At 46.3% G+C, this 24,515-nt stretch overlaps 1 protein-coding gene across 3 annotated transcripts in view; it reads left to right on the forward strand.

The window, feature by feature from the left end:
- Positions 1–24,515, forward strand: part of RGS7 (regulator of G protein signaling 7) — a 289,476-nt gene that overhangs the window by 42,793 nt on the left and 222,168 nt on the right. The gene's annotated exons all lie outside the window — the stretch shown is intronic.

Here is a 24,515-nt window from a genome sequence, read left to right on the forward strand (position 1 = left end):
CTGGTTACTGAAGCCCAGGCTACTGGGGGACTTGAAGACTTAGGAAGGCAAACTGCTCATAGGTCAGTACTGTCATTGTTTTCATATCAAGAACTCAGCTCTGCCTTTTAGAGACCCCATGGTAGCTCCAGGCTTATCATGGAGTTCTTCCTGGTACTGGCCAGTCATACTGTGGGAGTTTCACCTGGCGGTAATGTCCCCAGGACCCTGTCATGTGCTAATGATTTCCTAACTTTCGGAAGTGAGGTTTTTAGGATCCCAGAGTTTGTTACTGCTTTCTCGCCTGGTTGTGATGTATAATCAAAGCTAGATTTTAAGAAAACTGATGGGTCCTCTATTCCTTTACCTCGTTACAGTAATTCACACTTTCTCCCTACATTAGTAAGGCACTCTTGTGTCATCTCTGAATTTAATCTACTGACTTTAATTTCGGTCTAACATGATGCTGCTCTCCTCTGAGGATTACATCTCATAAATTATGTGTCCTTCCTATCCCTCCTCTACAAATTCATTCCGTAAGCATCCACTGAGCACGTTCTACCTGTCAGACACTGACTTCGGCTCTGAGGACACAGGAGTCAAAGACGCAATGATCACTTTCTTGATGCAGTTCACCTTCTAAAGGGCGAGACAATGAGTCAGAGAAGTAAGTAAAACATACAGCATTTTACTTGGTGATGAGTGCCACAGGGGAAAATGAAGGGAAAGAATGGAGTGTTGGTGGGCAAATTGAGATTTTAAATCGTGTGGCCAGGGGAAGAGCTACTGAGAAGCTAACCTTTGAGTGCAGGTATAAAGAAAGTGAGAAGGCACCATCACGTGTCATGCAGAAAATGTCCAAACAGAAAGGGCAACAAGAGGAAACTGTCCAGAGGAGAAAGGCCATCTATCACGTCAGGGGACAAAGACACCAGAGGGACCTAAGAGGAAGGAGCAGCAGGTAGAGGAAGAGAGGACAAGGTCAAATCTGTGCCAGGGCCATGCAGGGCTGTGTGGGCCGCCTAAGGACGCTTTGGCTTTTACTGGGAGGGAGCTAAAATGCCCCTGGAATTTTGAGGACAGGAATGGCAGGACCTGATTTACGGATGCTCCGAATTACCCTGACGCTTGTGCGGAGAGTAGACTGGAAGGGATGTGGGTGGAGGCAGGGAGACCTGTGCGGGGACCGTGGCAGGAACCCATGCAGGGGCGTGGGTGTGTATGGCTCAGTGGAAGCGGTAAGGACGAGGACTCCGGGCGCATTCGGAAAGTAGATCTAAGGGAATTTGTTGATAGATTGCATTCTAGTGAAAGAAAGCAGCAAGTCAAGGAGGACCCAGAGGTTTTGGCCCCACAACCGGAAGTGTAAAGTAACTATTAGGAGAGATGGGGAAGATTGGGGGAGGGCGGGGTTGGTAGCAGACCCGAGGTCTGAGACAAAGGCTTTCTCATCCCTCCCTTTGTCAATGACCAAGGCTGTTCTCAGGCATTCCTAAACAGAGACTCCGACCCACGGGCACACAGGCATGCTCCCTGGTCCCCCACTGAAAGCCGCTGGCAGGTTCCCAGTAGCTGGGGTCCCATTCAGTCCTGAAGAAAAGGGCTTTGGGCAGGATGGTGGGGCGGGGGGGAGGGTAAGTGTAGAAAGAGAGCTGCATTGTTAGCCTTTGAATTTCAGATGAAGTCCTGGAGGGCCAGGGGCTTGAAGAAAAATGTGCATCATGTAACAATTCACTCTTCATTTTAAAGTAATATAATACCGCAAGGCATGAAATAAAAAACTTCATTTGCAGCTGTTCTGGTGTGCGGGTAGGTATTTTCCTCTTTAGTGTCAGAATTGAGATCTCACCGTAGAAGCCACTCCGCTGGGGATTCATATTTCGTGGTCCCCCTCCGCTGTCCCTAACCTCTGGGGCCCCTTCAGCCTGGTTTGTATCTTGCTCCCTGGCCCGTTGGGCAGGGACGCTATTTGCTTGTTCACTGCTGCACCCTTCGTACCAAGAAAAGCACCTGCTGAATTTGCTGAATGAACGGGGTGCAGATTCTAGGATAGGACTTCGGCCTTAAACTTCGGTTTTCTGGTTATTGGCGATCATCCTGTCATTTGTAACTGTTTCCTCCCCATAAGCATTTTATGTTGAGATTGGGCAGTTGCTGGGAAGTACACTGGGGTGTGGGTACATGAGCATTTGAATGATAACAAAGGAATACAGGGGCTACAAAATCTTTAAGCTGTGAATGGAATAAACCTTTAAGATTCAGATCTCTTAGAGGTACGAGCATGTTGGTGGTTTGGTAAACTCCCTTTTATCTGGTCAAGGTCACTCGTATACTCTAAGGTCAATTGTTATCACTCCAAGGGAGGCTTAGCTAAAAATGCTGATTTAAGGAAAATTTATTTAATAGTTCAAGGGGGTCACAAAAATATTAGTTCAAGAGGGTTATAGCGAAGGTGGCGAAGGTTGGGAATGTACACGTAAGTGTGGGGAACATGATTTTAATCTAAATATCCAGCTAATACCTGGAAATAGTCTTCTGTATCTGTGCCCAGTGGTTGTACAGTCTATCATGTGTACGTTGAGGACTGAAGATGTTGCACACCACAAGGTCGTGCGTGGACAATTGGGATTTATGAGAGTTCTGCAATGTGTTGATGGTACATTTCTACCGAATCGTTCTAATAATTACAGGAAACATAATACGTGGATCATCTGAAGCAGGTTTTCTTTGTTGTTTTAACATTATTATTATTGGTGATAATTAGATTGGTAGCACAGATTCAAATACTATTAGATATTATCATCTTTGGCTCACAGAAATGAATAAAAGGAGAATCAATTTATGTGAAAGGAGAAGAGCCCAACAGCTGATTCTTGTCTTCATCCCAGGCTGGCCCTTGGGGGCCAGCTGAGACAAGGAAGGCTCAGCTAGTGCACTTTTGCAAGGATATTTTAGGTGTGAAAAAATCTCTTTAATATAAAGACAAAGAGTCATTTGGCGTACTGAAAAATTGCTAAAACTGTGACTTAAAAAACAATGAATTAAAACAAATCCTATTGGACTTGATAAGTATACACATTTTTAATCCAGGAAGCTAGGAATTAATTTTTCTCTTCTTGCCTGCTACCTCACTTTGCATGATGGATTGAAGCATCCCAGTAATTATAGAAAATACCCCAAATGAGGCAGTGTTCACAGGCACCTGCCACCGTGCTGAGTTGCACACAGTGGCGTCTGCAGGCTCAGCCTCGTTCCCTCGCAGGCCACCGGCTGGGGTGTAGTCGGCAGCAGGCAGAGTGGAAATACAACGGTCTGTCTGTTGGTGGCTGTGGCGACCTCCTCAAACGGGTGGCACTCCAGAGAGAACCTCTTCTGCGCGTTGGGAGGGGACAGAACTGGCGCGAGGCCCAGGGTGTGGGTTTTCAATATGGCAGTATCTGCAGAGAAATGTCGATTCCAGCTACATGAGACAAGTCGATTTGAGGTTTTTACCTTAAAAAATGTTTCTGTCGCTTGACCGAATCACCATTTCTAACAGCCATTGCTCAGTGTGCGGCCTCTTTGAACTTGGCACAGTGTTTACCATTGAAGGAGACCCTGACTTTCTCACCTGCTTTTCTATGCGGCTGAAATAAGGGCTCGCCTTTCTGTTTGTTCCTTTTGGCCCTCTCAGCGCTGGCTTTTCTTCTTCGCTTCCGACGTGCGGTCCACCCATATTGTTGCCTATCTCCCCTTTGAGACTTCTCCTCGTCCCTCTATCTCCGCTTCCCCATCCTCCTCCTCCTCATCTTCTTTCTCTCTCCCGCTATTACCTGACCAGCTCTCATGTCCAACGCCACATCCCTGGCCTTGCTTCTCTCTCAGGATGCCAGTTCACGTCTCTGACTCCTAGTTAGAATCTTCTAAAGATACCCCACGAATGCTTTAAGCCCAACATGTTCAAAATCAACTCATCTTCCCCCCTCAGTTTCTGCAAAATGCACAGATCTCAGACTGGTCGCCCAGAATCAAGTCTTCGGGCCGTCTTCACTCCACTCTCCCAGGCCGTCCACGCCCAGCCCGTGGCTGAGTTTTGTATTTGCCGCTCGTAGCTACCACATCCTTGCCTTTGCCACTGCGGCCACTCAGTCTAGCTGTTTCTGCCTGACACGTGCACCATTAGAATAGCCTCTCATTTCTGACTGATTTAAGATACTACTTGCTGGAGCTTCGACACAGTCCTTCCTGATACTCAACACATGTGCTGTGCACAGAAAAATCTCTGTTCCTAAGTGCGGCATCCGAGGTCGTGTGCGGTATGACTCCCGCCTCTACTTCCTGCCTCGCCGCCACGGTCTGCGCTCCCGGCTCCCAGCTCCAGCCGCTCTCAGCCCATGGGTTGTGTTTCTTACTGACTGGTCTTTGCTGACGTGTCCCTTTTGCTTTGAAGATTCTTTCAACTTCTGTTATCTTTACACTTGTAGACTTAACTATTTTTCTGAACATGTAACAAGTTTTAAATCATGAAAGTAGCCTTCTCACTGAAATGTTGGAAGGTGATAGATAAATATTAGGAAGGAATGAAAATTCTTGCCTATTAACATCAGTCAGATGTAAGGACTATTACCATATTTTTCCATGTGTAATGCGCACTTTTTTCCCAAATTTTTGAGGGAAAAATAAGGATGCACATTATACATGGGTGTAATGACTACATACCATGGGTATAATACTCCCTCGTGTAATGCATCAAAACCATGGGTGTGCATGATACATTGCAAAATATGGTACCTCAATTAAGTTTATTTTAACTGATACATACGTAGAACCTATGCAATATTTTATAATCTCCATATACACTGTATAGACAGGTTTTATGCCAGCACTTGTCACTGAAAAAATATTACACTGTACATCTTTCTGATGCATTAAATGTTTCTTGGGAACATGTGTGCTAATATCTGCAAAAATATTGTAGCAGATGGATGTATTGTAATTTATTCAGAATCTACTGGTTTGTGTAGTAAATTTTAGAAAGGTGTATTTTTTTCTCTGAGTTTTTAGAATGATTATCCCTATACTATTTTTTTTTTTTTAGGACACATAGTTCTTTCCTTTCTCTGTCCCCTCCTCTCTCCCATTCTCCCCCTGCCCCCCGCCATTTCCCTTGGGAAGAGGAGGGTTAATTAGAACACTATCAGGGTTAGTGTTTGGTAGCAGGGTAGGTGGTGTATCCATGGATTCACCTCCTCTTGCGTTCTGATGGTGTCTCCTCAGAGCCACCGCTGGGGCTGGCGGAACTGTGGGCGGCTCTCACCCTAACCTTGCTCTGTCTTGTTAGATCGATGGCACCCTCCTCTGTTCCCCCTTTACTCTCTCTAGTGAACTAAATGGGTCAAGTCCATGAATACCTGCATCTGCTGCTGCTAGAGGGCTCTGCTCCGAAGTCTACTCCACAAGCCACCCTGGAGCATTTTGCTTCGTGGGATCCTGCCCTTTTCCAAGGAGTCGTTGATTTCCTAGATGGCCCTCTTTACATCCTCATTTTTTGTTTTTGGGAGTTAGCTTCTGTGAAAAGCTGTGGAGAGTAGAGGCCAACTTTCCGACTCTCTGGGTGGTTGCGCCATCGAGAGGCAGCTCCTTGTGCTTCGGTTGGAACGTGGGGAGTTCCCGGAGTAAGAAGGAGAACAAAATGTGTCCTGACCTGCCCTTCGGTGGCAGTGCTGCCCCCGTCGTGACCCTCGTTCAGCTTCACAAATTGGCAACCAGTGGAAATTCCTCCAGGGCTCTTTATTAGTGGGAGTCTGCCTTAACCTCGATCTTTTTCTGTGTTAACATGTATGTTTCAGTCATGAGACTTAATCCAAAACTACAAACCCATGTGCACTATGAACACATCAAGAAGGTCCCTCCAGTTCCACGGGGCCCATGTAAAAGCTTATTCGTGAAGCTGATGCTGACGTCCATGCAGCGTAGCACGCCGTCTTTCTCCCTCGTGTGGTTACAGCACTCAGGTTACCCTGCTCACAACGTGTGTGTCTCATTGGGCTTAATCTGTGTATAGTTTATCCCCTTCGCCAGGATAAGTTTCCCAGTAGCAAAATCTGGAAAGGCAGGGCAAGTGGAAGCAAAAACCGCAGGTGTTCACTGTGCACCAGGTCATGCACGTGGCACTTTATGCCATTTGACTCTGTCATTGTACTCTGGTTCATCTCACACATGCATGCAAACCTCTTATACAGTTCTAAGGACACATTTAGAAAAGTAGAATTCACATACACCAGTGTTTGTGAATGACAAGTTCATAACCTACCTTGCCAGTCGATGAGATGTCCACCGCCACCATCCCCACTGACCACTGAGACAACTGAGCCCTGCAGAGCTGGCGTCATTTACCCAGAGTCGCACGGCCAGACAGGGACGAGGCTGGGATTCAGATTCAGGTCACACCAACTGCAAAGCCTCTTTGCCACCCTCCCACACCCCTACTTTCTCGGGAATTTATGCTGAGATATTCAGTTAATGTACAATTGAGTGGAGTGTTTGTTATTCTAGGGGAGTTCCTCCTCTTTTGAAATCAGCCAGGCAACCTAACTCAGAATGAGACTTGGCCACAATGCCCTTCCCGCTTAGCCCAACTGTACGTGAAGCAGACGATTTTGATTTCGCACCCTGACATACTGGGATGCTGTGAGAGGTATTTGCACCTCGCCTCACCGTGCTACTTTTCTAAGCCAGTGCCATATTTTGCTATGCTTTTGTCAGAGAAGATATTCCTACCTCGTAACAATTCAGCCTGTTAGTGAGTGGACCGGGTCGGCGGGAAATCTGCACACGTTCTTTGGAATGCCCCTCCAGGTTCAAGTCCTCTGACTCATGCATTTGGCATCAGCTGCTGCTCTTTCCCCCTTCGTTGATTTTGCCTGGAGCGATGCTGGGTGGGAAGTTCCGTATGCACTTCCGACAGGACGCACTTTCCTTTGGCAAACACCCGTACATTGGACCCCTACTTTCTAATCGGGCATTTGCGTTTAAATGTGCTCATATCTATGCCACTAACTAGAATATAACAGCACTGAGCTAGGAAATGCTTAGATTCTAATGGCATCTCCCCTCGTGAGATAAGAGGCTCCACGACAGAAGAGTCCCCCTGAGCTAGAATGACAGGCTGGGTGGGGGGTGCCCAGACCTTCTCCATCAAGGTGAGCGCACTGCGTCGGGGGCTGGGAAAGCGCCTCTCTGCTCCACGCCACCTCCATCACCTCGACCCACTTAGGAAGCAGCAGGCAGTCATGCCCACCCTTGGGTCTGCTCGATCTCCTGCCCCTGAGAGAGGGAGAGAGGCGACGAAGGCTTCCTCACCCTCCAACCCATGCTCAGGAGCCCAGGTGCTTTGTAAATATGCCTGGCGGTTACTCCATTAATATTTGTTCAGTCAGTGAGTGACTTGGGTGCACCCTTTCATGAAGCACTTATTTAACAACCACTGTGTTAGAGAATCTGAAACTAAAACATTGAGAAAACTTCTTCAAGTTTCATACACGACAGCTGCTGCGAAGGGTAGGTAAATTCGTTAGCTGTTACTATAAAACATGGCGGGTGTTGTGACAGAAGTGTGCACAGGCCACTCAGAGGAAAGACGACTGTTTTCTTCAGAACAGGGCTGGACCCTGATTACTGGCAACGCATGATATTTATGCAGGAGACGCTCACCTGTTGTGTGTGTACGTAGTATATCGGTGGATATAAAGGGTCACTGGAAGGATCTTCCCTTTCTCAAGGTCATGAGATGAGGCAGAACACTTCCCGGTTGTAGAGAAATAAAACCGGGAGCCCCGCAGCTGTGGACTTGCAGGATGTACACGGTACTCGTGGCCTCAGTGGCCTGAGAGAAGCATTCTTCCTTCACCGGAAGCCGTCACATTCATGGGCAGAGACCTTTCTGTATGTGCTGAGTCTCCTGGACGCATCCTGACTTTTCTCAGCATTGATCGGGTTAGAAGCAGTTTGTGTTGTCGACCTGTGTCAGCATTCACTGGCTTTAAAAAAGAAAAAAAAAATTCATCCTCAGTTGTACTGTGAGCTTTGAGCCAGGTTCTTTGATCATGACATACAGAAACCTGTATTGTTCAGACTTTCAGAAAAGTGTGTTTGCGTGTTTGGAGTCTGGGCTTCGGCCCCGACATCTGGATGCCCCTCGTTGATGGTGTGGGTGGTGTAGGGCATGAAACCAAATAACGAGATGCAAGCGGCATATTTATGGGGCTGTGAAGTCACTTTAACATTATTGCCCTTCCTTGAGCAATGTGGCTTAGAGACTTCTGGAAATTTACAATAGTCAGGCCGGTAGCAGCAAGCCACAGGGGGCCAGCTCTTATCCAGGAAGCCGAAAAGACCTGAGAGCAGCTCCCAGTTTGGGCAAGGCGGAGAGAAGGAGAAGCAGCCCAGAGGCGGGGTCAGTCTGGTTCCTGGTGAGGCAGGTTTGATATCTCTCGGTGATGGAAGAAGCCGGTCGTCTGTGCATTTAGACTTGGCAGGACACCATAATGGACCCTCCCCTTGTTTTATGTTTATTACAGTGAGAATTCTTCCTCGTGGTGGTTATTTAAAAAAATTATTAAAGTAGGGTTGGCGTGCAATATTGTGTTAGTTTCAAGTGTTCAACATAGTGATTTGACATTTATATACCTTCTCTCATTCTCGGTGATGTTTCTGAGTTAGGTGTGGGTGGAAGGACAGGAAGTGACATGTATGAAATAGTAGGAAACGGCGTCACCCTTCTTAATGAGAACGGAAAAGGTGGTCACTGTGATGCAGTGGAGGTGGGCTGGCTGGGGAGCCTGTGTTCTAGTCCTAACTCCACTGTGTTTGCATAGAACACACTTGGTGTTTACGTTCCCTGAAGATAGGAAGAAAAATCATTGGGAACCAACACTATTCTTCACTGTAATTGGGCCCTTTCTTCCCTCCTGAGCCCGAAGTGGGGCTCTCCGAGCTTCCTCAAATACTGATGGAAGTAACATCTTTGTCTTAATTCTCTTCCGTGTTCTCCAGTGTATTTCTGTGCTCAGCTGTATCGCGGAGAAGTTCTTGAGGTCCTGCCGCCTTCCGGAATGCCCGAGGTTGTGTGGTCGGCCCCGGGGGAAGGCCGCCTCGGCAGGCGCCCCACTGTCAGGGAGGTGTGTGCGGTGGAGGCCGCCACGTGAATGGTGGTGGGTATGTGCTGCTTTTATGGGGAGTAAAGGGAGTGCCACTCCCGATTTTCTCAGGAAATAAGGAAATCGCAGTGAGGAGCCATAAGATCCATTGTCATCAGAACTAGAAGGCACCTACTACGTTGGAGAAAAACAAATGCAAATGGCAGGTGGGGCATGTACAACTAAACAAAGTCCCCTAAACAGAACGATAGTGGTATTTTTTTAAAGAAAGCAGTATGCAATATGCAGATGATGTGTCATAGACTTGGACACTTGTAACCTGTATAATTTCATTAACCACTGCCCCCCCATAAATGTAATTTAAAAAGAAAGCAATAGTTTCTGTAAAGTAAGGAATTAAACCATGTCTATGAGGGGTATAAAGGGTCATGGAAGACCCCGTGAGGCAGTGGAACAAGGTAAATCGTGAGTTGGTCAATGTCAGGATATAAGTAAAAGGAGAAAAAAATAAAATCATCACATATGAATTCCTGCTGGCAAATAACACAAAGGAAGTTAGATTATTGAAACATGGTAGATACAGGGCGAACACGCCTTAGAGATCTGTACAGCATAATGCCTATGGTTCACAATGCCCTACTGTGCTTAAAACTTTGTTAAGAGATTAGATCTTAAGTGCTTTCCATTATAAAATATAATATTATAAAAAGAGGGCCGTAGGAAACTTGGAGGTGATGGATATGTTTATAGCATAGACTGGAGTGACGATTTCAGGAGTATAGCCCTGGCACCAGACTCACAAGTTGTATGTGTTACATGTGTACAGCTCTCTGTATGTCAATCGTTCCTTAATGCAGCGGTTTAAAAATATGGCTAGGAATGGAAATGTGACAGCACTGAGAAAGGCAAGCAAAATGAAGACATGAGAAAAGGATTAAAGTGATTTTTAAAAAATAAATGTGGAAGGCAAACAAAGCGAATTAACTTACAGCCGCTCTGCCTGAAGAAAAGACTCAAAACGAAATGGAAAAATGACCTAAAGATGCACGTCAGGAAAACGTTTTATAACCAAAAGTTTTATAACCAGTATTCCAGTGCCAAGAAATGTTGAGGCATCATCGTCAAGGTAGCTCTATATCGTGGTAAATTTGCTAGACCTTAAAATTAAGAAAGTAATTTTTTGGGTATAGCGAGGTAAAAAAGCTGAGCTCAGCCTTATAAGGTTTTACAAAATACCAACAGAAGCAATAGGAGAAATTGGAGCAGTGCTCTACACTGTCAAAAATGATCTAAAGTCTATCAATAGAGAACTATTAATAAATAAGTTATAATATTAAATTATAGTCTATGCATGCAATCTGTTACTACATAGCTATTAAAACAATGCAGCAACACTAACACTAATAATATGCAATGATTTCCAAGATGTATTTTAAGCAAAAAACAAAACAAAACAGTGAGGTGCTACTTTGTATTTACATTTCAGGATATACTTTTAAAAACTATAATAGAGAATAGAGATTGTCACTGGGCAGAGGTAAGAGACCTCTTTTTCTTTCCCCCTTCCCCATTCCCTCTCTCTGCCTCTTTCTCTGTCTCTTACTCTATGGACAAGCTATTCAGGTAAGGAGTTTGAAAAGAGAAATAGACTTGTTTATTCAAGTGACTTTTCTGCTGGAGCCTGAAAATTCACCATTAGATCTATTTTTATTCACTGCCTTCCATTTTAAGATGCACATATTCATAGGCCAGGTAGGAAATTGTGAGTCCCTTGGGACAAAGCTACCATTGTAATTCATTTTTCTTCAAAATACTTTTATCAAAGAAGATGCTCAATAAACATTGATTGTCTGGACCTTCAGGACACTAAAATGAAGCAACAAGAGAGAATGCTTAAGATGATTTATACTGTTGCCTGAGTATGGAAATCGTACCTAATTATCAGGATTGTTTCTTAAACCCATTTGGCCAAATGGAACAGGGAATTGAGAACTGGAAGGAAAACGAGCACTTCCAAGCCATTCCTTACTCTATTTTAAGAACCGTATTTTTCATTTTGGCCGGGAAGATGTATCTGCGCCTGTGAATAGACTCATATTAACTTTTCAGGCTTTATCAAGAGCTAAATGTACTGATGGCAAGAGTTACCCCGAGTTCATTGTGTTTAGGCTAAACCTTTTCAGAGAGTATTTTTAGGTCCCCAGCGTCTCCTGTGCTCTGATTCATTCTGAGATGACCCTACAGGCACTCACTTCAATCATTTCCGGGCTCCTAAGACAAATCGCACGGCATCCTCTGTGTTCCTGCTGCCAGCGCAGAGTTGTGACGTAACAGGAGTTCTAACGGGGGGGAGGCCGTGCGTGCAGCCAGATCCCCTCAGAGTCTCACATAGAGTCTCAGCGCTACTTCTCAGCCATTAGCATGGCACGCTGGGGTCCTATGTAACTAACCCACGCCCGCCTGGGTGAAGCACACACCTAGCTTCATTATAAGTTTCCAAGGATGGTCTCCAGGTGAAATATTGGCACTCCTACTAAACAAATAGGGATCTGCTTCACGATTTTATTTTGTTTTCTACTGTAACTCTTTGAGAAAGTGATAGTTAGAACTGCGTGACAAGCAGCAGCTAAAAATACTGCCACCTGGGACGTCCGGGCTTGGGCTGTGGCCAGGCGAAGGTACGCGAGCCTGCCCTTCCCCAGGTGTTGTCGCGCAGGGCTCTGTGAGGTCCTGGAAGGCGTCCCCTGCCAAGCTTTGATGGATAAATATCTGCCTGTTCTTCACTCTGTTTTTCCATCAGGCCATTATCAAAGATGTATCAGTCGGTCAGAACAGTGCTCTCCAGGGTGGCTAAGGCTTCCCACCACAGCAGGTTTTAGAGAAGCAAGTCAACGTCTTAAACTACCGCAGGATGCGAATAGGAAGTCAGCATCCTCCCAAGGCAACCAAGTCTAAAAATGTCTGCACAAGACGCTGTTAGGGGTGTGTCATAACACGCATTTTTACAGAAGCAAGTGACTCATTGCACAGACTGTTCCTACTAAATATTACCTTTCCTCTCTTTGAAAAACGAGACGGCCTTCCTCCTCGTCTGAATTAGTAGGCACTGAGAGATGTCTCGTCGGTCTTGTGTCAAAGCGTTGTTGCCGGACTGTGGCTATTAGCCTATGGCCGTGGCCACGTCCGAAGCGTTTTCCCAGTGATCCACTGGCTCCCCAAGTGGGGCCGCATGGAGGTCAGCTCCTGTGTTCAGTCTCTGCGGTGAGGGGGGTCCTGCTGGGCAGCCCTGCCTCCTCCAGGGTGTGTAATGCCGTAAGTGCCCTCCCAGTACCGCTGCTTCTGGGGGCCCTTGTTTCTCATTTCTGTTGGGAAAACCAGGCGCCGATCCAGGTAATGTGGGGGCAGATCTGCTCTGCCAACGTTATTTGAATAATCGATCCCTCCTGTATAAGGAAATGTCTTCTCATGGCTCTGTCTGGAATGTGACCTGAAAGCACCCATTTATAAGGAGGACGATACAGGTCGTTCAGCATAATTTCTCAGCCTGATATGAACCGGGGGGAATGGAGACCTGCAGTTTTTCATAGTCAGCCTCGAGCCTGGGAGGAAACACTGAGTGCAACCACTGGGCATTTCTTTAGGCAGTAATGGGGCTTTGCTAGCAATATAACTGTGTTCGTTTTAAACCCAGAAAAGTTATGAGGAATAAATCAGTTCAACCCTTCCATTAGAAAAATTCTAACTTAATTTCTGTACTTTTCATTTAAATACATTTGCATTTACCTTTCCCTTCTTGATTAATGTCATAATCCTATTTGTATAGGTTACATTAATTTCCTCTATCTGCAAAAACCTATGCAGATACCCATGTAAAAAAATCATAATATTAGTTTCAAAAACAAAATTGCCTAAGAATGTCAGAATTTCTAAAAATGATTAAATAGTTTTGTTATTTGTGTAGCTTTTGCTCCTTAAAAAACAGGGCAAGTTTAGTTTAATTAATCTTGTTCATTTATGTGTCTGGTAATCCAGCCGCTTTGTTACCGGATTAACACCTGATTGATAGAAAGTGGGGCAAGGAGTGAGAAAGAGAGGAGGAGAAACAGCAGTGTGAGAGAGGAACACCGGTCAGTTGCCCCCCGACATGCACCCTGCCCAAGGACCAAACCCCGTAACCCAGGCACGTGCCCTGAGCAGCAATCAAACCAGTGACCTTTCAGTTTATGGGACGATGCCCAACCAACTGAGCCACACTGGTCAGGGCAACCACGCTTCTCTTCTTACACATTTAACAAATATTTGATTGAGCTGCTACCAAGTAAGGTAGTCCAGGTGCTGAAAATATGAAGGTGAAAATTGGGTAGAAATTGTAAGCCATAGTACAACATCAATGAGAGCACTCAGGAGTGAAGAAAACAAGTGCAAAATCTATAAATTGGTAGTAACCTCTTGTGTTTGAGGACAGTAGGAAGCCCATCGAAGGGGGAGCTATTAGAAATAACTTGTTAAAGTCCTCAGGAGTAAGATCATGCGTGACCCTGAGTAGGCCTTTGCAAGAAGTGCCGGTCACATCCCGCAATGGGAAGCCGTTGGAGAGTCTTAATGAGTTTCATGGGAATAGTTTGGACTATGGGAACTATGAGACAGAATCCACATCTGATTTCCTTTTTGAGACATGAAATAATTTAGGAAAGATTCTTCATTGGTCTACCTAGTCAAGTACATCGGGAAGCTTTGATGTCATCCTTGGATGAGGCTTATACTGTTTTTGAAGGCTATAAAATCTTTTTACAATTTTGAACTTTTTAATTAACATCACAAAAGAGATATTTTAGTCAGGTAAGTTCCCACCAGCGGAAAATACACAGGTTCCCTTTTTACAGAGGTCAGCAGTAAGATGAGGAATGTTTCAACCATTGCAGTGATATTCAAAATAGAAGCCATGCCAAGTCAGAAGAGATGTTTTATGTTTGAGCACTGAGTTTTATTTCTATGAATGTTACATTCTCCGTATTTTCATGACCTAGAGCGGTAGCTTCCCATAAAGAGAGAAAGAGCAGGCACGTGACCACACCAATTGGTGACTATTTTCGTTAAACTAAGACAGGTTCTTAATACCTGAGTCATAAGCACAAATTTCAAAGCCATCAGAATGGAAAAAAAATTGCTTGAGTTTTTCTGGAAGCCACAGGGGCATGGCTTAAATTTTGCCTGTTAGGAAATAAGTTTAAGTAAGTTTAGATGAAGGTTTATCCTAGTAGACTTTGCAATGCAAAAACCAAAATGACTCCAAGGTCATGAAAAAGAGGAGCATCGTTGTACCTGAGAGGGGTGAAGGGAAACATTTAGTGGCTCCATGTGTCCAGTTGAAAATGTGCTAGTCATGCCAAGAACATGGGCTTGCTTGTAGCATAGACTTTGCTTAGCCCCCCTCTACCCTGCCCACTGAAGTGGAGAAGTTGGGTGGGAACTGGGCCCACGGGAGAGGGAAGACCATTGTAAGGCTAGGGTTGGTGGGAGTAGGCAAGGAGGCAGCGGCAGGCACCCTTCAGTGGGGCCGGTGGAGTCGGGCAGCCCTGGCCCAGCAGCGCCCCCTGGTGGGGTGAGGCTTCTTCCGCCCGTCCTAAAGGAAGTGAGGTGCATTAACTAAGATTCCATGTTACGCAAGGTCTGTGAGTTCACTTTAGAAACATGTATCTACTTGGTGTGCTCTCCAACTCATTGCACGTGCTGAAAAGCACTGCCAAAAGTAGTGATGTTCAGGAAGCACGGGCTGTACTTAATTCAGCTGCATCAGGCCCTAAGTCGTCCAACCGATTTCTCGTCCCAAGCCCTGCATGGCGAGGGTGATGATGTATAAAGCAGGATTTGAACCTGTGTTGTTCAGGCTGTACTATTCCACGGGAAAACCCATAGAGTTTTGAAAACATGACACGTCTAATGTGGGATCCCAATGATGCATTTAAGCAGAGAGAATGTATTTATGGTTCAAAGACTAGCACATCCCCCTCTTGTCTTCAGAATCGCTTTTCTATTTTTTTCCATTTCTTTTCAATTTTTCCTCTTTTTAATTTTCCTGACTTAGTTTTTATTCTTTCCTTTTTCTTTTTCTTTTTCTTTTCTAAATCTGACCAGAAGCACATGGGCACATAAGCTAAAGGCATATTTCTGGCAGTTGTTCTTGAAAAAATGGTTTGGAAAATGATGTGATAATTCTATTATAGCTGTTACTAGCTAGAAACATCTAGAGTGATAAAAATACACAGTTTGGCAGAAGGCCTTGCTGAAGGGTCCCCTGGAATGGATTTGCGGTTGACCCCGAGTCTCTTTCAGGTTTATTTCTATTTGCTGGCATCCATCAACACTGTTGTGTGGGCCCCCAAGTGCGTCTGCCCACGTCTCCACAAAACACAGCATGAGACTAGAGCATCACCCCCACAGTCCTGCCGTGGTCCTCCAAGGTCGTTGGGCTGGTTCCAAAAAAGAGTCTTCTCATCAACTCTTCCATTCTCCTCAAACTATTAAAAGTAATCTCCCGAGAACATGAGATAGTTGATTTGAGTTGGGGAAAAAAAATGGCATGGAAGATCAGCATCACTCTATACAGGTAGTGAAATTTCTGGGAGAACTACTGAAGAAATTCCTTATATAGTTATCTAAACACACGAAAGCACGAAGCAGCTTTGTGAAATAGTGGCCCAGGGTTCTAGCTGAGCATGGTCCGTTGAACACGTGGTTCATCTCAGCTGCCTTCCAAAATGCCCATGTAAATGCCAAGGTCATCAGCAAAGAGGACAGGGGTCAGGAGTGGGCCAGAGGTGCCCACGCATTTTCGGAATGTGTAAAGAGTGATTTAGCTGAAAGGAAGCTGTAACTTAGGCAGTGTATCCAGCTACCCTCCAGTGATGCTGCACAGAGAGGCACACACTGGGAGGCTCAGGTGCTACAGGCAGCGAGGAGAGAGCATGAGGCAAGATTGCGGAGAATCTATACACGCAGCCTTTACACCTCCATTTCCCTCCCATCCCCATGGCGCTAGGCAGCCATGCCCCACCCCCCTTTCTGTAAGTGGAGACGCTCTGGCCTCAAGGGGCTCAGGAGCACTGCAAGCCTCTGGTTTTCAAATTAGTTTGGGCCCCATCTGCCCCTAGAGGATATTTGTCCCTGTCTGGAGAAATTTTGTTTCTCCCTGTGCTTGGGGATGCTTCTGGCATCTAGTGGTAAGAGGCCAGCAATATGCTAAACATCCTCCAGTGCACAGGATGGGCCTCCACAGCAAAGTATATCTGGCTGAAGTAGCTGAACATGTCACTAGTGAGAGGCTGTCAGTCGCCAGCGAGGGGCGCAGAGCTGAGTGTGCGGAAATGAGCTGGCGTCTGCATGTTGGACGCTGGGAGTCCCAGCCCCATTTCCCACTCTCTCCTGGGCTGCCGAACGGCAGGCGGGAGCTCCAATGATTCATTTTCCCCAAGACAGAAGACAGGGCCACCAGATAGTGACTTTGGGGACATGCCAGTAAAAGCCTGTCCCTGCTGATTACCCAACCTTGAGGCCCACCAGCCGACAAGACCACCCATGTACACGAAGGTCCAGTCAGCTTGTTAACAGCTCGGCTTTAAATACGAATGACAGGAGAAAGTTTTAGAAGCGCTGCAGAAGCGGGAAGTTTAGAACAAGCTCTAGAAGGAAAGGCAATAGCATAATAAACTGAAATTTTAAAAAGGTATAAACTGGAAACTAAGAAAGTATAGATGAAAATCCCTTCAAAAATACTATAATTAATATTCTTAAACACATAATAGGGTAGTTGATGTATTTTGTACTAGGAAAAGAAGTCGGAGAATTGGAAAGAGCTTTTTGAAATTAGGGATACGTGTGCTAAAAAAAAAAAAAAAAAAAGTTAAATGATGAAGAACTCTCCCGAGGAGGCAGAAATACTGACAATGGGAGAGCAAGGATACAGAAAGTGGGGGCTTTGCCGCGTGACTACTGGAAGCTCTGTAAAGTGAGAAGAGAAATAATAAGGGCAAACAAATGAGTGAAAATAGTAATGGGAGAATAATTCCCCAAACCAAGGAATATGAGTCTCCAGAGGGAAAGCCTTGCCGAGTAGACAGTGCCGAAAATTGAACGAGAAAAATCAAAGCAAATCCCTGTACGTTTTTCGAACAGCAAACAGAAGCATAGAGAGGACCAAAGAGAGGACTAGGGTTGGGCAGGGGACCACGCTCAGCAGCAGCCTGCTTCCGTGGAAGTTAACGGAACTATCCCTTCAGCGTCCTGAAGAGCAATGGCTTGATCTGGTCACAGTCATGTAACAGGAATTCTCGATTCAAGCAGATGCTCCGTGAAAGGTGAGGAAGGAGTCAAGGTATTTCAGATAGGCAGGGAACCCCCCCACCCCCGCAAATCTACCTCTTATGTATCCTTTTTTGAGGAAGATACTGGGAAAGGGCGGAGACAGAGAGATGGGCGTGGGGTCTGCGAGTGTCTGAGGACAGGTGTGGAACAGCCTTGGTGGCGAGTCCCCAGGCCAGCCTGGGGATAGGGGCAGGGCTCCCTGACAGAGGACTCTAGGGGAAAAAATGGAACCTGATGACCTCCTGATTTGTTGGCGTTGTGAAGCATGGGTTTTAATTCGGGCAGGCACAGATGTGACTTCTTCTCCGTGGCCCTCACCGACCCCAAGGACCTGAATGACGACGTTCCTCTCACAGGCACAAGCTCAGATCCCAGATTTGAGAAGCTTTCAGGGAAAGGAAGAGTGTTTATTTGTCTTGGTTTTGTTGTCACGTTTTTCTATCCAAATGGCGTGCTTACATGCTTTAAAATGAAACGGGATGCCTCACTACATTTCTGAAGTTTCTACCGGGTGCTTAGAAAATATTATGTGTGTCACAAGTAAGTGTTTGTTGAATGAATGAACGATTCAGGTATGGCCTTTGGTCCCACGAAGTGCGGGAGAATACGGAAGACCACGCAGAAACTTTGTATCCTGCACTGAGGGAAGATCGCTCGCAGGTAAAGTAGCTGTGACTCCACACGAGAAAGCTCAAGAAATGAATGAGTGTTCAGCAGTGACAACATACTGGCTAGAGCTTTTAAATTAAAGTAAAAGGAATGGAAAGATTCACCCAATTATGGAGCCACGGTAAGCCCTGTAAAAGCCACATCCAAAAAAGCAGTTAATGGAGTCAGCATGGGATCCCGACAAAACCCAATCCCCCAATCCTAAGGGTTTAGCTAACAGATTTAATGAGGTACTTCCAGGTATTTGAACATCACGGAGACCTGTCATCCTACCGGAGCTCTGAAGCTGCAAAATAATTTTTCAAAGAGGCAAATAACAGTCTTGAAACTGCGGTGCTAAGCCCCAGAACAGTAACACAATTAAATGAGATAAGCGCAGAAGCATGGCAAATGTCTCCAGGGCTCTCGAATCCCTGAGAGCCCTGAGGGACACCCTGAGTTTTGTCCTGGCTCCACAGTTCACCTTGAGCTCTCTGCCATCCCCCCCACAGATCAACTCTATTTCGGCCTCTGGAAACTGTCTTTTCTGTGTGTGTTCAAAACCAGCATGTCTTGCACATTGTGAGGCAGGGAGGGAGAAGAGGGAGCTAAATAAACAGGCACCGCTCGAGGTTACTGCCCAGATGACTTGGGGTCAGGGCGACCTGGATGCTAATGTTTTATCTCACAATTCAATCCAAGTAATCAGAGTTCTGGGTGGGCTTTTTTTTTTTTTTTAAATTTTTGGTTTTTTTCCCGAGACTAAAGGTCTGTCCCAAGGGTGCCATCGACTTGTTTGTTCTTGCTTCCCTGCACCTCAGTCCTTGCCATGTAACGGGTTCAAGCCCATTCTTTCTTTTGCTCGTCCATCCCTCACAAGCCTGCCTGCACCCTGAGGATAGACGTGGATCTCACAGGCCCACCCCTGGCCGCACCTGCCCTGGCTACACCTCCCCTGGCAGCCGTCCGCCCGCTCGCTGGGAACCCGTCTTGCGTCTTCTTGGCCTCTCCTGCCTCCCGCCCTCCTGGACGCCCTATGCTACATACGCTACCTTCTGGGTACTCGGAATCGACTGTGTGCTTTAACTTTGCCCATCATGCATCTGCTTTGATTGCCTTCTTTTCACCCGATCGGTGAGGGAGGGAGTCCCGTCTTGGGTTACAGGGATGGCAGAACACGAAGCATCCGACACCGGGCCGAGGAGACTCAGCAGTTGGTCAAGCACGGGCACTCGCAGCCTGGGGGAGAGCCCCGCACCACGCGGAGCCGCGTGGAGGCTGCACTGGGGAACAGGGTGAAGGAGCAGGGGACGGGGGAGGCAGCCTTGGTCGTAGCCGGAGGTTAGGGTGATCCTGGTTCTTATGGGAGGATGTGATTGGCTTGTTGGAACAATCCCATGGGCTGGCGGGGAACCGGGGCCGAGTACACTCAGGAAGAAGTGAGAACTGTGCCTGTCCCGCTTGATAAAGAGGCTCTTGAGTGAGGGGACCTTATCTGAGGCCGCACCGCTGGGAGGGGAGCTGCCGTTCGGCCATTCTAGACCCTTGTTTTCCTCTGCTGTCAACACGCTCATAATACGGGGCCTTCACTTTGGCATCCTTTCTCTACTTGTGAGCTTACATCTGCTTCATTCTCTCCTGCCCCAACCCCTGCATTGAGCTGCCCAAGGCTGTAGTGGTCCTGCAGCTTGATGGAGGCTTCCACATGGTCTCCTTGAGTCGCATCCTGTCGTAGCCGAGGGAACGGAGGCGGTGGCATGCTGTGATTACAGCCATGTATGCTAGTTATGACCAGGAGGGGTGTTCTCAAAAGCCGGCTGGGAAATTTTAAAGTTTCTGCATCAATAAATAGAATTGATGTCAGAATATTTTAAAAGGACATGGTCTTGTGAGAAATTGTCTATAATTTATGGGAATTTAAGACATACTCAAATATAAGTTAAAATGGTAATTGTTAAGTACATCATGTTATTGGATAAACTCTGTAAGCCCCTTGCAAATTTAGGGTGGGGTACAGTGGCTACTGTAAGTAACATGGCCAACTTTAGGATTATCTATTATTTCTTAAAATTTGGAAAAAAACAGCGATTTTCCTATTTCCTATTAAAAACCCCAGACACAGCCCTTGCGTGAATCCCCAACAGGAAGCCCTGCGACTTCTGACTCGTGCCTGCTGCATTCTTCATGGACATTAGCACTCCCAAGCCTGTTTCCCCCCCTCTGGCCCCAGAGTCTGCAATGTCAAGATTGGCAACCGTTTGCAACATTTCCATAAACTCCAGGTGCTGGCATTTTGGACTCTTATTTTTTGCCGCATCCTCAGCACCTTGGCACATGCCAGGCACCCTGCCAAGGCATGCTGAGTGATGAGTGAATTAGCGAGTGGTTTCCACACAGGTCCACCTGCTTCCACGAGTTGCCACCTGGGTTAAGGAATGTAAAGCCCCCCCAAGTTCAGATCAGTGTGGTCTCATCTGTCCAGGGTGCCCTTGAAAGACACTGACAGATGGCCGGCGATGCTCCTGCTTGTGCTCGTACAAAACGAGACAGAGAAGTGCCAGGGACCAGCTGCAATGGTTGTATCCAGTCTGCTGTACCCACATTCTCTGGAGCGATTCCATGGCAAATGATAAATTCCTCTTCGGTCACCACGTGTCTCCCAGGCCCTGGGAGACTAGAAGCAGGCTGGAGGAATTGCAGGAAGGGTCCTCCTCACCAGATGTTGATATTTTAAATAAATGAGCTAAATATTGTGATGTATTGGTTTTCTGCATGCAATTGGAACAGAAACACCAAAAGCTAAGGCTGCCTATAGCCACGGTCCTCTTGAAGGACTGTAGTATCTGTCTCTGTGTAGACCTTGAAACATAAAGACTCAGGGAGGTAGCATTCTAAACTCTCTGATTTTGTAATCATGTTGGGACGAACAACAGTAACAATGTGAAATGTGGCCACAATTCTGAACTATTGATTCAGAGGTTAAGCTCATTTTCTGTTTTGGTTAGTGCTGTTTTGCTTCAGAGTTTACACAGGAATTTCTGTTCCCACAGAGCTGTGCATTAAGGGCAGGTGAAACAACCCCTCTCCTGAGGCTTATTGAGGTTATTGACAGTGCCCGTGAACTTCTGGCAGCTTTGTTATTGTTGCTGAAAGGTATTGTTGCCTTGGATATTCTATTATTAGTATAAAATATTTATTTAATTGACAGTGAGATCCTTCGCGATTTTCATCCGGCGGCCATAGAATGCCTGTGTCCCTGCCACCTGAAAAGGGATTCTAAATATTTTAAGAATCATAACAATGTCATCTCTCCTGGAGCCTCACCTGTGCTTGGGACCCATCCAGAGAGACCTCCATTCCTCTCCCCAGCCAGACACTGTGAACTGCTCAGACACTGCAAGGGGGAATGAGGCATTGGGTAGGGTGGAGGGCTCTACCTCCTTGTGTGTGAGGGTCTGAAATTCAGACTTTGAAGATCTATAGGATATGTCCTCATGTTGATCATTTTATTTCACTTGAAAAATCCTGTTTCCAGCTTTTTTGGGGGTAATTGTTATGTTCTCTGGCCCACCACCTAGTATATACATGCAATACATATTTGTTATTTTCATTTCCAGCAGAAAATTACTCTCATCTTCCCACACCATAAAGAATCAGGAAAAATAGCATCTTTGGTTTCTTGCTTTCCTAATCCAAATCCTTTTCTACAGATCTAGTGCTCCTAGCTGGGCCTTTTTCTCTCCTTGATTCCAGTTAACATCTCAGCTTGTTGAGCGCCTGTCTCTCGGGTATAAAGGGACAGAACGGAACTCTGGAGCTGGGAAGGATTTCCGCGACCGTCTCAGGTGCCACCCTCGTATCTGAGAGGAACGGGCAAACCGAAACTAGAACACAAGAGTCCGGGGTCCCAGTTCTCTGCACTTTCCAAGCCACGTCGAGGCCGCCGCTCACGTGGCAGGACTCCACGAGCGGGGCCAGGTGGGTGTTCTTCCCCAGCACCTGCTCCCATGCCTGTCCACGTCCTGAGAGCGTCAGCCCTCGAGGCTTGTGCAAGGTCTGCGGTAGAAGCCTCCTGTTGAACCACAGAGGTCTTAGGACGGACTCCCATCTTCAGCCTATTTTAGCCAGCTCTTGAGATATTTGCCAGAGTCTTATAAAGAATTAGCAGAACGAGGAATTGGATAAATCCTGTCTTGAGGGACAGGGAGCAGCAGGATGAGGGAATGGCAGCAGAATGGTTTGTCACTGACTTTAGAGCTGTCTTTAATCCCATCAGTGTATCTACCTAGAAGGCAAACACTATTAGTTCCTGTTAGGGAGGCGCTCAGGATTCAGAGAGGCTGAGCATCTTATCCAAGATCTACACACAAACGGAGCAAAACCTACAGATGCCCCTAAAATAAACTCTATTACAACACTTTACCTTCTGCCTTATCTAAACCTGAGTCGAAAGTCCTTTGAAGGTTGAAGCATAGATACTTGGATTGGTTGCCGTGTGGGAAAGGAAGGGGACACCTTACAGAGAAGTATGGCTTTTTAGGTAGCACAGGTCATCGATGGGCCCAACCTCTGTGGACAGGAACCGTCGGGTTACATTAAATGATGACTTAGCCGTTGAGCGGGTATTTAGAACCACCTTGTCTATGGCCAGCAGAAGCCAGGATTCGTACCAAGTAACCATTCCCTGCCCAGCGGTAACTACAGTGTTTGTGAGAGTTTCCTACGAGAAATGATAGAATGTTTGATAGGGCTGCTGTGTGGCTTAGAATGTGTGGTGCGACGACCGTATGAGTGTTGCAGGAGCTCAAGGAAGAGTGAGACCACCGAGCAGGGTGGTTAGACGGACTCCACGGTGAAGGTGGGGCTTTCAGGGAGCCCAGCAGCGAGAACCTGGGAGGTACAGGACGAATCCCACGTGAATGGGAGGCCGTGTAGGTGGAGCCGGAAGCGCACAGGACCAGGAGCAGGTGACTTGCGTTCACTAGTCTTCACTATTCAACGAACTAATCATGGGATTATGAACCCATATTGTAATCTCTAGGCTAAGTCCTAAAATGAGGGAATAAGACTAGACGACCCCCTAAGGTTCTTTCCAGTCCTAATATTTTACAGTTTTAAGCTTGTTCGGCTGTAGAGTGGTAGCAGCTGGGGCTGGGCCACTTTGTTACGGGGTGCCTTGATGCAGACAGGTGGGAACGGCACGAGGACCCAGTGTCCTACCTGCCGTGTCTTGGACACTTTCACTCCTGGGTACCAAAAACGATCGTTGTTGGTTTTAGGTCCGTATTTTAGTGATGTATAATTTGTTACCAACTTGGTGTCTTTTTAGTCCTTCCATTAATCACACTTTCACACATCGACCTTGCAGGCCAATGACCTGGTGAGCTCCTGGGCACCACGGCCGTGTCTCATTAATACTTGCCCGCCACGGCGCCTGCCGCATAGTTGCTGCTCGATAAGTATTTGCCAGGGAGAATTACACAGAATATTTAAAGTACTTTCCAACTTTTTGAGACATGAGAAAAATTGCAGTAATTCTTAAAATCAACACTAGAAACTGAGAGGAGGGAGAGTGAGTAACAAAGGGGAAAGTGACCTAGTTATGTGGGCCAAAAAAAAAAAAAAAAAAAAAAAAGGAAAAAGAATTGGGGTTCATACTTCTATCTCTCTGTAATTTTTCTGCTCTATGACATGGTCCCTTGCTGCAAGAGACCTTGACTACAGTCTTGGAGAATCACTGTTCCTATTTACATGTAGAAATGAAGGAATGATGGAGTAGATTTAGACAAGTTCTCTGTTTTTCTTGAGGTCCAGTAGGCTGGCACTATGGAATGTGAATTCCCATGTTGGTGGGCTGAGTGATTGATATAGAAAACTTGCCTAGTGTCTTGCCTGCCATAGATCACGTGAGTAGTACCTGCACCCCATCCCACTGATTTTTCCTCGTTAAAATTCAGGCTTCTGTGATGTTCGCAGTTTCTAGCCCGAGTCAGATTAGAGCCCCCTCAGCGTTGCCACCTCCTTGTTAGGACTGTAGGTGGTCTGACTTGTGTGACCATCATCTTCGCTGATGTAGGCATGGGGGGCGGCCAGGGAAAGAGGGCTCCATTTTATAACTCCCTCATTTTATCTACCGAATTCTGTCCCTGAGGAGACGGGGCCCACTTCAGCCCCCACCAAGTATTTAAGGAAATTAACTGCCTTGGAAAAGGTCACCAAATGCTTTAAACATTACAAATGATGATATTCAACAAAACTAAACTCTGCCCCTACGTTCTTCCTATGACTCCTTGAGTCTGAAACATGGGAGACGTTTATTGTAGACGAGTTTTCTCATTTTTCTCACACCTACATTCCCTGTCAATTTGTTTCACCCACTGTGTGTCTGAG

Source organism: Pteronotus mesoamericanus, unplaced genomic scaffold (assembly GCF_021234165.1).
Source record: "Pteronotus mesoamericanus isolate MK-2021 breed Mesoamerican mustached bat unplaced genomic scaffold, CSHL_Meso_final contig_347, whole genome shotgun sequence".
NCBI classification, from domain to species: Eukaryota; Metazoa; Chordata; class Mammalia; order Chiroptera; family Mormoopidae; genus Pteronotus; species Pteronotus mesoamericanus.